The 12,731-nt window shown below is 46.9% G+C and overlaps 2 long non-coding RNA genes across 7 annotated transcripts in view; one reads left to right on the top strand and one right to left on the bottom strand.

Moving 5' to 3' along the window:
- LOC127552913 (uncharacterized) overlaps positions 1-12,731 on the bottom strand; it is a 239,524-nt gene that overhangs the window by 98,622 nt on the left and 128,171 nt on the right. For 5 of the 6 annotated variants that reach the window (XR_007951615.1, XR_007951611.1, XR_007951613.1 and 2 more), the window contains exon 1: positions 7,911-8,223. This is a non-coding gene — a long non-coding RNA (uncharacterized LOC127552913). Of the gene's footprint in view, positions 1-7,910; positions 8,341-12,731 lie in introns of those variants that run through there. The other variant, XR_007951612.1, reaches the window with a different exon arrangement.
- Positions 6,903-8,412, top strand: LOC127552914 (uncharacterized). The gene is made up of 2 exons (XR_007951616.1): positions 6,903-7,702; positions 8,219-8,412. It is a non-coding gene; the product is annotated as an uncharacterized LOC127552914 (long non-coding RNA).

Here is a 12,731-nt window from a genome sequence, read left to right as displayed (position 1 = left end):
AGGCGCACTCCCATTTGGGATGTTCTGAAGTCTTGCAGCAAGGCCACGAAATTGAGACAGGCTGGGACTCTGAATACATCAAAGCAATATAGATGAGTAAATGTCATAGCACAATCAAGTATCATTCCTTCAACACGGAGGCACACATTTCTCCCCCAAACAAATCCTCGGCCGGCCTACGCTAGGACAATACGGAAGGTCCCAGGCAAAGCGGACTCGCAATTTACTTTTCTCGAACTTCATTTCCTTCAGCAGAATTCAGACCTGCACTAGCCCCTCAGCAAAAGAATCCAGGTTTCTCCCTAACTCCCCCCCCCCCAATTAATTTTTTTTCCCTGACTTCTTAGATTTCCGAAGGGGAGAGACAGCAATTTAAACCGTGACCTGTGAGCACCTTTTCACTTCCCTAAAATCCTCCAGGAGAGATGGAGCTAGGAGTGTGTATGGCTTCGCCCACTTAAAATTGCTTAATCATCTTTTCCCCCTCCCTCCCGTCTGTTCCTTAAGCATCTAGCTTTTAATTTGCAGAAGTGTCTTAGCCCACAAAACGAACAAATGCTTTCTCAGCCTAGACCCAATTTCACTCAATCATTTCCCTCAAGAGCTCTAAGGACCCTTGAAGGCATGCATTCTCGCTCTGCATTCTCCCAGACGCCTTCTTTCCTCTCCCCCCCCCCCTTAATTTTCTCTGAAGAAATAAAAACATTAAAAAAAAAAAAAAAAAAAAAGGATCCGGAGTGCCAAAACACAAATATATCGAGACCCTTTAGCCTCGTTTCAGATGGTGGAGACACAAGTAAATTCGAATCCTCTTGTGTGCTGGTGCACCCGAGATCCGAACGTAGAGAGAGGTACCATGGAGGGATATGTCTACTATATCTGTCTCCAAGCCCTCTGCAGACGTTGCACATATTCCCTCTCCATCCACCATCACCCTTCAAGCTTCCAATTCCTGATCTTACTCCAGAACCTGCAAGCAGTTTCAATCGAAGGAAGTTTTCCCTACTCAGTCATGATATGATGTCAGTGGAAAAGTGAGTTTGTTTATTATTATCATAAGCGGGGAGTAGCTTTGCAGTCTGGTTTTCTTTTCTTTTTTTCTTTTTTTATAGCGATTTACCCTGGGGCGGGGTCCAATTGAAAATTTCCATTTTTCTGGAAGGTCTCATCCCTGAGGTTGTTGACTCTCTCCCCCCCCCCATCACCACCCCCACCCCACCCCAGAAGTGGGGGAGACGAAAGGAGAAGCAGAGGATCCCATATCTCTCCTATCCCGCCCGGAAGCCTTCTTGGAGTGGCCCTCGAGCACCTGTCGGAGTCCATTGCGACCAGACTCCGGGTGGGAAGGACTGTGGATTGTCCGCTGGCTCGAATGAATTGGCGCCTTGGCTTCCCCGAGGGGGCTATCTTTGTTCTTAATTCTCTAGCCCGGGGACTTGTTCCAATAGAGAGGGAGGAGAGGGGAGAAGAGTCAGGAAGGGGACCAAGAGAACTTGGAAGGCAAGAAAGTAGCATTGCTCAGCTCAGGGCTCCTGTGGGCAGCGGTGATAGACCACAGCAGGGAAAGTCAGGCTTGGACTAAGCTCCTAGAGATTGATACTTGATTATCTCTTTTCCCCTCTTTTTTACTTTTTTTTTTTCCAAGTAGAGTTTTCTATCTCCTGTCTCCCCTTAGCTTTTATAATGCAGCAATCACTTTTCTCCAAAACACCTCAAGATGGTTTTTATTTTCTCAATTTCTGCCAGCCACCCTTGTGTGGGGTGGGGTGTGTGTGTGAAGAATCATGTTTAAGATTGGGGAAAGCTGGGGTGGGATTCAGGGAAATACAATGGCCTAGCTTGCTGAACACAGAAGATCTTAGTTTGGGATTGGAGACCTGAGTACCGTGTAGGAGAAGAGGCAACTCAAAGAATGGGAGAGAAAGACTAAGCTTTCCTTCTTTTAGTGAACAGGGAAGAGGAAAAACTGTAATACAGAAGGAGGAAGAAAAAATCAGGATCAAAGTGTCAGCCTCCCAATCTTTGAACATCTGTCCCAGGACACATTAAACCTGGCTCCATCAAAGACTCTCTTTTCTAGTAGGGGCAAGCCAGGTTTCTGGTCGTTGATAGTCTCAGACCTTCCCAAGAAACTTTCCATACCCTTTGAGGGATGGAGGATTGGAGAGGAGGAAGAAGAAAGGCTCAAATTGAAATTCTGACCCAACACCCAGAACCATCCTTTCCTCTTCCTCCCTTCCTCACCTTCAACACCCCTTCAGAGCAAAGACACTTCTCTACTAGTAGTTTCTCTAGCAAAACAATCCACTACAGTGTATGTGGGGTGTCCTCTGGATTTTGGTCCTGGCTTTCTTTCCCTTCCCCCTTTTCTTCCCTTCCTCAGATTCCTTCTGTTGGTCCCACTGGATCAACCCATCTTCTCAGCTTTTATTTGAAGCTCATTGACATGATAAATTCTTCAAAAGCTGTGGTGATCTTTAATGACAATCTGAACCCCTAATCCACAGATAATCCACACATAATGTAGGCTCACTAGTGGTCAGTGGAGTAGGTCATTTCAACACTCAGATTGACTGGATTACAGTTGAGAAAGGCCAATCCATTCTGAGCACTGTGAGCAGTCCAGCTCTCTAGTCCACATGATTTGGAGAAGATCCAAGCTGTGGCTACACCTTTCCCCCTTTCTCCTTTCCTTCCTTCCAACCAAGCTAAGCCTATTTTTTTTTTAATCAACAAAGATCTCAAGATGAGCCCCTCATCTGAGGCAATAAACTTGGATAGAGGTTCTCCATTCTAGCTCTAAAAATGACTGGATTTGGGAATTCTTTTTTTTTTTGGGGGGGGGGAATAGTGTTTCTTTTTTTTTTTTTTAAGAAAGAGAAAATAGAAATGACAGTGTGAAACCCTCACTATTCTCCTTGTTCTCTTTCATTTCCATTAAAAACATTCTCAGTCACTATTCCAACCACCAGCCAATATTTGGAAACTGTAGAAGACAGTTTTGAGGCTAAGCCCTCAGAGGGATTACAGGTCATAGAGGAAAAAATAAAGCAGATTTTTCTGTTTGGAGAGGATATTGGTAAGATTGCTTTTAAGAAATAGTGATCTATGATAAGATAACAGCTGATCCCTATTCTTTTTTATTATAACTTTTTATTTACAAGAGATATGCATGGGTAATTTTTCTGATTCCTATTCTTTTATGTGCTTTTTTTTTTTTGCCAGCTTAAAGAAAGCTGTGTGTGTGTGTGTGTGTGTGTGTGTGTGAGAGAGAGAGAGAGAGAGAGACAGACAGACAGACAGACAGATAGGGATGAGGCCAGATGGACTGGAGAGAAGGCTGCCTAAATAGTGGAAGCCCATTTCCAAGACCTTGTTGCTATCAAGGTGAAAGGGGGCTGGGTCATGGAGAATGCTACCTTTAAAGAATTTGAGTGACTGGATGGATCATGAGTTAGGAGAAATAGAAGCTTGAAACTATCTAGTCCCCATTAGCCTCAATAAGAGGCGAAGGGAGGGGAGGAGTATAGAGAGAAGGGGGAAAAAAAGGTGCTGGGGAGAAATGAGGGAGAAAAGTAGAAAGAAGACTTCTGACCTAGTTGGTATAGTCGGTTGAGTACTTTGAGATCTGGAGAATTAAAAAAAAATTAGAAACCAACAGTTTTAAAGAATTTAATGGGGGAATTCTCTTACCTACTGAGGATGGACAAACTACTTTCTTCAAGGGGGAAATTTGAAATGGAAAGAAGATAAAAACTAGCATTCTTACAGAGTGGCTGTAAGGAAAACACTGTCAAAATGCAGAAAAAGGGATGCTCTTTTAAAGCAAAGACACTGAGACCAACAGTACTTCTGAGAAAATACTCATTCTGGAAATATCATTCCTGAGTAAATCCACTTTGTGAAGATTCTGGGAGGGATGTGTGTGTGTGTAGGTGAGTAGCGGACACGTTTGTCTTCTGGACTGTCTTTGTGTCTGACTTTTTCTCCCCTAGCTCCTTTCCACTAGCCCTTTCCTTTTTTTAATCCTCCCCTCAGGAATAGGAAGCAAATACATTTCTGGATGTCTTTGTCACCTGCTACCTACAGCTTCCCAAAGGTCCACAAACCCTTGAGAGGTCTCTCTGAGAAATATTCTTGATTAGTGAACAATTGGTCCAAGAGACTTTCCAGTCCATTACCAAGTTATACATTTCATTCAGGTTCCCTTTCCTCTTTGTCTCTTTTCTTCCCCTTTTCCTTTCTCTTCTCACCTTTTACCCTCTTTCTCTTCTCTCTTCCCTTCCTCCCTCTTTCATGATTCAAAGCAGCAGAGCAGGAGAATAGGACAGCAATGTACACAGGGATAGAATGGAGCTGCTTGAGATTGGGGAATGCAGTTAAGCTATCCTTTAGAATAGAATTCTTTGGTGAGGACCCAGCCCCAAACCTAATCAAGGTGTTCAAGCACAGAGACTAACACCAGTTTCCAGTTTTGAAACCAGTTTATAGATTTTCCTTTTTTTAAGTGAGAGAATCCAGGAGAGGGGGATTCCATTTAAGAGCAACTATCTAAAAATTTATGTACCTTTTTCAATTCTACCCAAACTGGGGTCATAGAAAATGACCAATTTCATTAGGAGGAAGAGGCAAGTTTACTTCTTTTAAAGAAAATGATTTTTTTTTTGGGGGGGAAAGAATGAAAAGCCTAGACTTCCTCTTAGTATAAGTTAAAGAGAAAACCCAGAGACTATTTCCGAATACACACCCAAACCAGTGGAAAAGGGAAGCAACACCAACTATAGTAGTCATTATAGAGTTACCCTTATTTAAAAAAAAAATTGATAATACTAAAAACAAACCAAAAAATCCAAAACAAAGACTGTCACGAAAAAGTCCAGAGGGCTTTTTGATAATCTACAATGTCTTTCTGAGAGCTGTTACTTGAGTTTTGCCCGCGTTTTTATCCGGGCAGCAGCCAGGTGAGTTGTTTGGGAAAGCTTTTTGCAAAATAATCCCTTTTGGAATTCCCACTCCTTTCCCAGACTGTGTTGTATTAAAACCATAAAGTGAAAGGAAAGTGAACTTTGGCCAAAGGAGCGCACCAGAAGAATAAGGGGCGGGTGGGACCTCGGGGGCCCAGGGCTTGAAAAAGTATTGCCTTTGGCATGGAGTCTCCAAAAGGAAAAGGAGGCTCCAGATCCTCAGCCTTTAAATTGCCCCCGGAAAACAAGGGGAAGACTACACTGGACGGTGGCGATTCCCGTCGGTCAAAGTGTGTGACCAAAGAAATATTCTGAGCCTGGTCACTGGCGGGCCCCCACCCCTGTGGGTCAGTCATCGGCTCTTTCGGTCTCCAAGATGTCGACATTAGAAAGAAAAGCCTTTTCTACAGTCTTTATTACCTCAGCAGAGTATCATTCTCCTTCCCCCACTTTTCCTCAAGTTTCTAAACCGCTGATTACTTTCTATCTTTCACACCTGCCCCCTAATTCCCAACTTTTGGGGTGAAGACAAGGAATTGGGCTCTGCCATTTTGCCTCTCTTTTTACAAGGACGCGAACACTTCCCTCTTTTTCGATCCTCTTCCCACTTTTTGGAGAGAGGCCTGGGGGGTGGAGGAGTAATGGGGAGAAGCTCCTCAGAGTTTCCAGTAAACCGAGAGCAGGTTCCAAACAAGTCCCTTTCCCACCCCCGCCCCCAGCACCGCGCACTTCCCCCAGTGTCCAAAAGGGGGCGCCCGCGACAAACGCGCCAGGAACGGACAGTTGGAATTCTGAGCCGGAGCCCCGGGAGAGCGGCTCGATCTCTAGCTCACAGGGTCTTTCCAACTGGAGGGTTCTAGGCTTTATGAATAAAATAAGAATAAAGAAACTTTTGAGGGCAGGAAGTCAAGGGAAAGTATCTGACGGCCAACTACGAACACGTCGAACTTTGATGCCTTTCTGGTTCCCTCAAAGCCCGAGTGCCATTAGGGGAGCAGGTGGCGCGCCCCGGGTGTGCGTCCGCACGACCCCGCGTTCGAGATCGGAGCTTTCTGACGGCGCTTAGAGAGCCAGGCCCTACCGGTCCCTAGTCCAAGTTTGGAATCCTTTCAGACGGCCCTTCCTTTTGAGTTACTAGAGCCTCAAATAACTAGCACGCACGCCGCTCGTAGGGTATGCTTGGAAGCCCGGGTTCAGGAGCCTGGTTTTCCTGCTGCCTCATTTTGCCAGCATCTCCTCCTCCAAGGCAGTGCAGGGCAGACAGTTCCTACCTCTAGGCTGGAAACCCCCACTTCGTGAGTACCCGTGCAGAGGAGGGAAGTCACAACGAAATAGAACGGTACCCCCCTTTTCTCTCTCAACTTAAAAAAAAAACCCACCCCACACACAACCCACCAACCTACCCTTCACCTGTATTTAAATCGCACGTCTTTAATTACAGCAGTTGGGGATGTATGAGGCTGAAATGAAATTAGCAGTCATTACCAGTCCTTTAACTCGGTGGTGCTTTTGATCAGCACGAAATTAGCTTTCGAGTCCTAACAAAGGCGCTATAGCAAGCAGTGGGCTGTAAATAAGACAGCTCGACCTGCCCTCAACACCTTTTCTCTTGTCAATCACAGTTCTATCATTCAGCCCAAGATTAACCTTTATCTACCAAATTCTTAAAGAGAGAGAGAAGAGGGAAAGGGGAGGGGAGGAGGGCTCCTTCCCGAACCACGTCGCTCCCTAACAGAGCCTAAAATGAGCCCCCTTCGTTAAATTGTATTATAATGAGTTGGTGTCAACATCTGCAATTTCCCAATCATTCCCTCTCTCCCCCCCCCCCCCCCCCCGTCCCCTATTCCCGCCCCAGTGTATGAGAGAGGTAGAAGAAAGCTCAGGTAGGCAAAACAATCCCCCAGAGCTCCCCTCAAAGAAGGGAAATGGCATGTATTAGTCGGGTTTGGAGAGGCAGTTTTAGGTGGGAACATTGCTGCTTTTAGAAATTTGGGGGAAATGATTGATTCGCTTCCCGGAAGGAAGGAAGGAAGTGGGGTCAGCCCTAGTTGACAGCCACTATCAGTGTGGTACAGAAAGTAAAACGTACGTTCAGGTTACCGTTAGGAGGCACCAGAGAGTAAGCCCTTGGTCCCCAGTCTCCAAGGGACAAGAATCCTGTCCACTTTCTGGCTTGGACATATCGCAAGCACTTACTTGCACATTCTTCCAAGTGACATTTTGCCCTCACCCATTTTGGGGTCATTAAGGAAGATTCATTGATTCAGCCCTATATGGCCCATCCTATCCCCCGATTGAGGAGAAGGGGGAAGAGGGAGGAAGCAGGGCACCAGGTGTGCTTTCAGACTATGTCAGCTTCACACTTTGGATGCGGCCCGCGCTCCCCTTTTTCACTACTCGCTTCGCGCAGTGGAGGCTATGTGGAAAGGCAAGCTGCCAAAACAAACCCAACAAGGGCGGAAGCCCAGATTTCAAAATCCTGGGTTTCTCTTTGGTGCTTCCCGGATCTAGTTTCTCACTTTTATAAAGGAAACGCACATCACTACTAACCACTCCACTAACAGCCCATGACCCTACAAGGCAGATGATTGTGTTCAACAACGAAACTGTTTGGAGGAAAATGACAAGATGCCATTTCAGCTCAGCACTTGTTTAAAGATAACGAAATGAGCAAGCAATTGCAGAAGTTAACACTTTCCAGCTTTCGATTTCCCTGGGTGAAATGGTTGTCACACAAGGTGGGTTTCCAGATCTTTGTAAAGGTCAAAAGAAAAAAAAAAGAAAAGAAAAGGGGGGGAAAGGAAGAGGGGGTTAAGGGAGAAAGTGAGGGAGGGAAAGAGGGAGACAGGTGGAAAGGGGGAGGGAGACAAGAAGAGAAGGGAGAAGAGAAGAGATGAGAAGAGAAAGCTCGCAGTCAATGTCAAAGTTGGTTTGCAAGCTACTTACATGTCCAAGCCAGATCGGGGTGTTGTCTTCTAGCGGTTTGATTGGCAGGTAAAAAAGCGAAAGGAGGCGAGTGCTCCCCGAGCCTCCTGTCAGTCCCGGCTTGCTTACTTCTCACCGGACAGCTCGAGTTGAAGGAGCTCAGCGGTTCCCCTCTCTGTCTTCCTCCTCCTTCTCTTCCTCCTCCTCCTTCTCCTCTTCCTCCTCCTCCTTCTCTTCCTCCTCCACCTCCACCTCCTCTTCTTCCTCCTCCACCTCCTCTTCCTCCTCCTTCTCCTTTTCCTCCTCCTCCTCTTCTTTTTTCCATCCAGGACACGGTGAATCCAGTTCGGCTTTTCTTCCCCCCAGTGGATCTGTCAGCCTCCTTCCTCCTCCACCCGCCTCGCCTGCCAGAAGCCTCCAAGTCCTAGCCTAGCTTTGCCACCGCGAGCCCCTGCAACAAGAAAGATCGTTTATGGCTTAAAACCCCAAATGGCTGATTTTTTTTTTAAAGAGAGAGAGAAAGAGAGGGAGAGAGAGGGGGAGAGAGAGAATGTGTGTGTGTGTGTGTGTGGAGAGTGAAGAGAGGGTGAGGGAGAGGGAGAGGGGAGAGAGAAGAACGCACCCAGAGAACAACAAAAAAGTCAGTTAGCCCAACAGTGCTCTATCCCCCCACCGTACAGAAGAATAAAAAAAAAAAGCTTTATGTTTTTTCAGTGGGTATTCAAAGATAATTTGATGCCATTGTTTCTGCTACAGATGGTTCTTTTAAATACAATAACACGCCTCTTTGTGCGGACTACCCACAATAAAAATCGAAAGCGGTCCCCTGAATAACCATTTTGTTCTCTCTTGTATGAGGCCAACAAAAGACGCCGTGAGGTAATGGGTTCTGTTTATTGAAGCCATAGAATAGGGGTTTGATAAAGATTTTTTTTTTTTTTTAAAGCAGAAGACCTTGCAAGGTCGAACTGATCTCTTCATATTTTCTTTTCTTTCTTTCTTTCTTTCTTTTCTTTCTTTCTTTTTTTTTTTTTTATTAAACTATCTGTTCATGGATTATTTTCCCGAGCATCTGCAGGTTTCCTCCTCGATTCCTAATCGGCCCAAACATCTGTTCTATTTAATGGGGCTTTATTTGGGAAGATCTGCATGGGAATCAATAGGAAGGCCACCTTAGTCAAACCTCAGTTTCCTCCAGAGTCTGAAAGGGACAGAGTGGTGAAGGTATTTTCAGCTCCTTCGGTTGGGGGGTGGAGAAGCTCTGAAGTGGAAGGGAGGGGTGGGACAAGAAGTGACATAGCCATTTTCCCATTCCCTTCCCCCCAAAAAAAAGTGACTGGAGAGGAAAAAAGATTATTGTCCACTCCGCTCTCCCCCCGCCCGGTTCCTTGTGCTGTCCACACAGAAAGAAGGAAGCGCCGACTGTAAACACATGGATCGGGATGAGACAGTCACAGGAGATGTGCCCACATCCCTTCTTGTCATTCCCCCCCTATCCCTATTTCCATTCCCCACTGACTAGACACTAGATAGACATGCTCGCTTGCGCTCCTGAAGAGCTCCGCTTTTCCCATCTCCCCTACTGGGCTCAAGCACCTAGACCAGGAAGGGTAGTGGATTTGGAGAGAGGGGTGGGGAATAGGGCTGTGCAACCCACAAGTTGACGCCCCAGAAGCCCAGCGCCCTCGGGGGATCCTGGTGGACCTATAAAGGCTCGTTGCTCCTACCCTGACGATTTGGGTTCTTTGCACGCCTCCATGGTCTCTGGTCATCTATTTAGCTTGTTAGTGCCACCTCCATGCCAGTTCGAGGCCCCCATTCTTCCCCATCCCCCGCGGGGCCCTCGTATTGGCCCCACCTGGGTGGGCCTGCGACTGCCTCCTAGTTCGGCTGCCTTAAAATGGGGCCTCTGCCTGTTACCCGGGCCCTAAATTCGGATGCGGGCGAGATCTGTATCCCCATTCGACGACCTTCACGTCCCGCTCTCAGTATCCTCCTCCACCCTCTCAGCTAGGGAGGAGACAAAGAGGACTCCCAGGGAAGTTGTTAGACTCTGACTGTGTTTGCCTAGCTTTCTATAGGAATGGATGGCACGGATCCCGGCCTCTCTGGAGCTAGGTTTGACTTCTGCCCCTTGGGCTTTCCAAAATGGGGGCTCACCTGGAGCGGGCAGATGCTCCGGGGTAATGGCTTTATTCTTAAAAACACCAAGTCCTTAAACACCCCTCTCCCTACCTCTACGTCTCTGCCTTTCTGTCTCTTTCCCTTCTATTTCTCTCTCCTGCCTCTATTTTTCTCTTGTCTTTTAAAAAAAATTCTCCTCTCCTGTTTTTTTCTTTTTCCACATCGGACTCTTCCTCTCCTCCGCCTTCTTCGACTCTATATCACTCCGTGGTTCTACTTGTTTCCATCTCCGCCCTCCTCTCTGCCTCTGTTTCTCTGTATGTGTCATCATCATCTCTCTCTCCCTCCCCCTTCCATCCATCTCTCAGTCCCTTTCTAACCCTCCTCTCACTCTTCTACAAAATGAAAGACCTGCAGACCAAGCCTATCTTCGCTTCCACTTTTCCTTTTCGAAACGCATTCGTCATTGGTTCACAACTAGTCTGAAATCATCTAATAATCTGAAGTATTATTTACACACCAATTTAGAACTTTGGTCGGAAACTCCAAAGACAAAGATAAACAAGACATAAAACTAAATGTATTTTCACTTTTTGAGGTGGATTCTTCAAGACCCCATTTTGCATTACAGAATAAACATCTGGAATACCTCTTTGCAGAGTCGGAAAACTGGGCACAGACCCCACCCGGACTTCCGAGCAACTCCCAGGCTCTTCATGAGAGCTCTCCCCGCCTCCCCTAAGTCTGAAGGTGCAAGGAGTAGCTCCCTCTGGCCTAGGGGGAGATTTCAGACAGCCCTTGTACGGCTAAATCAGGACTTGGAGAAGTGCAGGTACGTTCGGAAGGCACAGGGACCCGAAGGATGGCTCTGCAGAACCACGGGTGGCCATCCATATTCACAGGCCAAGCACTCTCGTTATGGCCGCAGTCCTTTCCCCACATTTTAAGTCGGGGGCGGTATTGGGGTAAAAGTAAAGGAGTACATCTCTAAATTTTGCAACCACAACAGACGGTCCCTGGTGGGGTCAGAGAGCTAGTTGCTTTCAACCGTTTAGGAGAATTGACTTTACTCAATGCAAGAAGTCACAAAGAACATCCGATTTGGACAAAAACGGGTCCTCCCCCTTCTCGCGACCCCAGCTTCCATTTATGTCCACACAAGGAGAAAAATGTCCTGTTTTAGGTTGTGTAGGGGCCTCTCTGGGCTTAGGAATAGATCCTATAGCCCATGTAGACTCCATGAGGTCAAACACATGGGATCCACCTTGTTCCGTTTGAATAATCCATCCTTCCATTCATCCATTCATCCCTTCCTAAAGGCAACTGAGTCTGAGCCTTGCGGGTGCCTCGAGCCATCAAGGAAAGGACAAGAATAAGGAACTTCCAGACCAAGAAATATGTGGGCACCCTGGATAAAGGAGAATCGAGCCTCCTCCCTTTAGAAGAAGGTAGGAGAGACTGAATTCGCCCGGTTTTGTGACTGCTCCAGATAGGAAGCAAGGCCCGCTGGAGGGCTGCCTTTGAAAACTATCCAGGGCTATGCACTTGAAAGGACCAGGGCCAGATCCCTGGGTCTGGGCCCCAGCCTCAGTTTCTCGGGAGCTATGAAGAAAGCGTAATTGGACAGTGCCAAGTACTGAGGTAGAGGTGAATTCCCAAACGGGAACTGTCCCTCCTAGACTACCCACTAGGTCAAAACATTCGTTGCCTGAGGAGAAATAAGAAGTCCTTACAAATTGACAACAGGGTGAAGGGCTGACTTTGAGCCTAAGACAAGAATCTAAAACTCTTTCCATTCCCCTCTCCCACAGCCTATCCAAACTCTTCCCCACTCCCCTCTCCCCACAGCCCATCCAAACTCTTCCCCACTCCCCTCTTCCCCCAGCCCCTCCAAACTCTTCCCCACTCCCCTCTCCCCACAGCCCATCCAAACTCTTCCCCACTCCCCTCTTCCCCCAGCCCCTCCAAACTCTTCCCCACTCCCCTCTCCCCACAGCCCATCCGAATGGTTTGGGGAGCTTGAGATCATCAGGAGTCCATTTTAAAGGGGTTTCTCTCTCACTTTTGTGCTCCAAAGCCAGTGACTTAATTTGTCTCTGCCAGTTAGGATCATTCCCCTGCCTTGGTTAACAGGCTGAATATAGTTTGCCCAGAAAGTCTGAACAAATGAAAACATTTAAACAGACAGGTATAAGCATCCACTGAGGGTACATGAAGGAAGAACTGATTCTGACCTTGGGTAGATTCCTTATAAGGACCAAGACAGCTTTTGGAGCAAATGAGATATGGGATGTAAGGTGCTATTTGAGCATTAGCTGCTACTGCTGCTAATATTATTACATGATGTCCTCCTCTTTGGGCTTTTGCTAGGAAATCAATCATCAAAGTTCATACCCTGCAGGGGTCTTGGGGGGGGGGGGAGTGAGGGAAGGGCATTTCTGTAGGAGAATAGTACTGTATTTGGGATCAGAGGTCTTGAGTTCAAATCCCAGCTCTTCCACTCATTACCAGTGTGACTCTGGGGAGGTCATTACTTCACTTAGGCCTCATCCTCACCTGTAGCTCAGTAGCAGTCCTGTTTTGAATTTAGTCTGGGAAAGCGGTACTACAACAAGGGAGTAGAGTTCATGAAGTAGACAAGGCTGTACCAGAATATACCCCAACCTGGGAATCCAAGACTATGTATTTGTGTGTATATTACCTTGATGAAGGCTATGC

Source organism: Antechinus flavipes, chromosome 3 (assembly GCF_016432865.1).
Source record: "Antechinus flavipes isolate AdamAnt ecotype Samford, QLD, Australia chromosome 3, AdamAnt_v2, whole genome shotgun sequence".
Lineage (NCBI taxonomy): Eukaryota > Metazoa > Chordata > Mammalia > Dasyuromorphia > Dasyuridae > Antechinus > Antechinus flavipes.
This window is presented reverse-complemented; position numbering and strand designations above follow the sequence as displayed.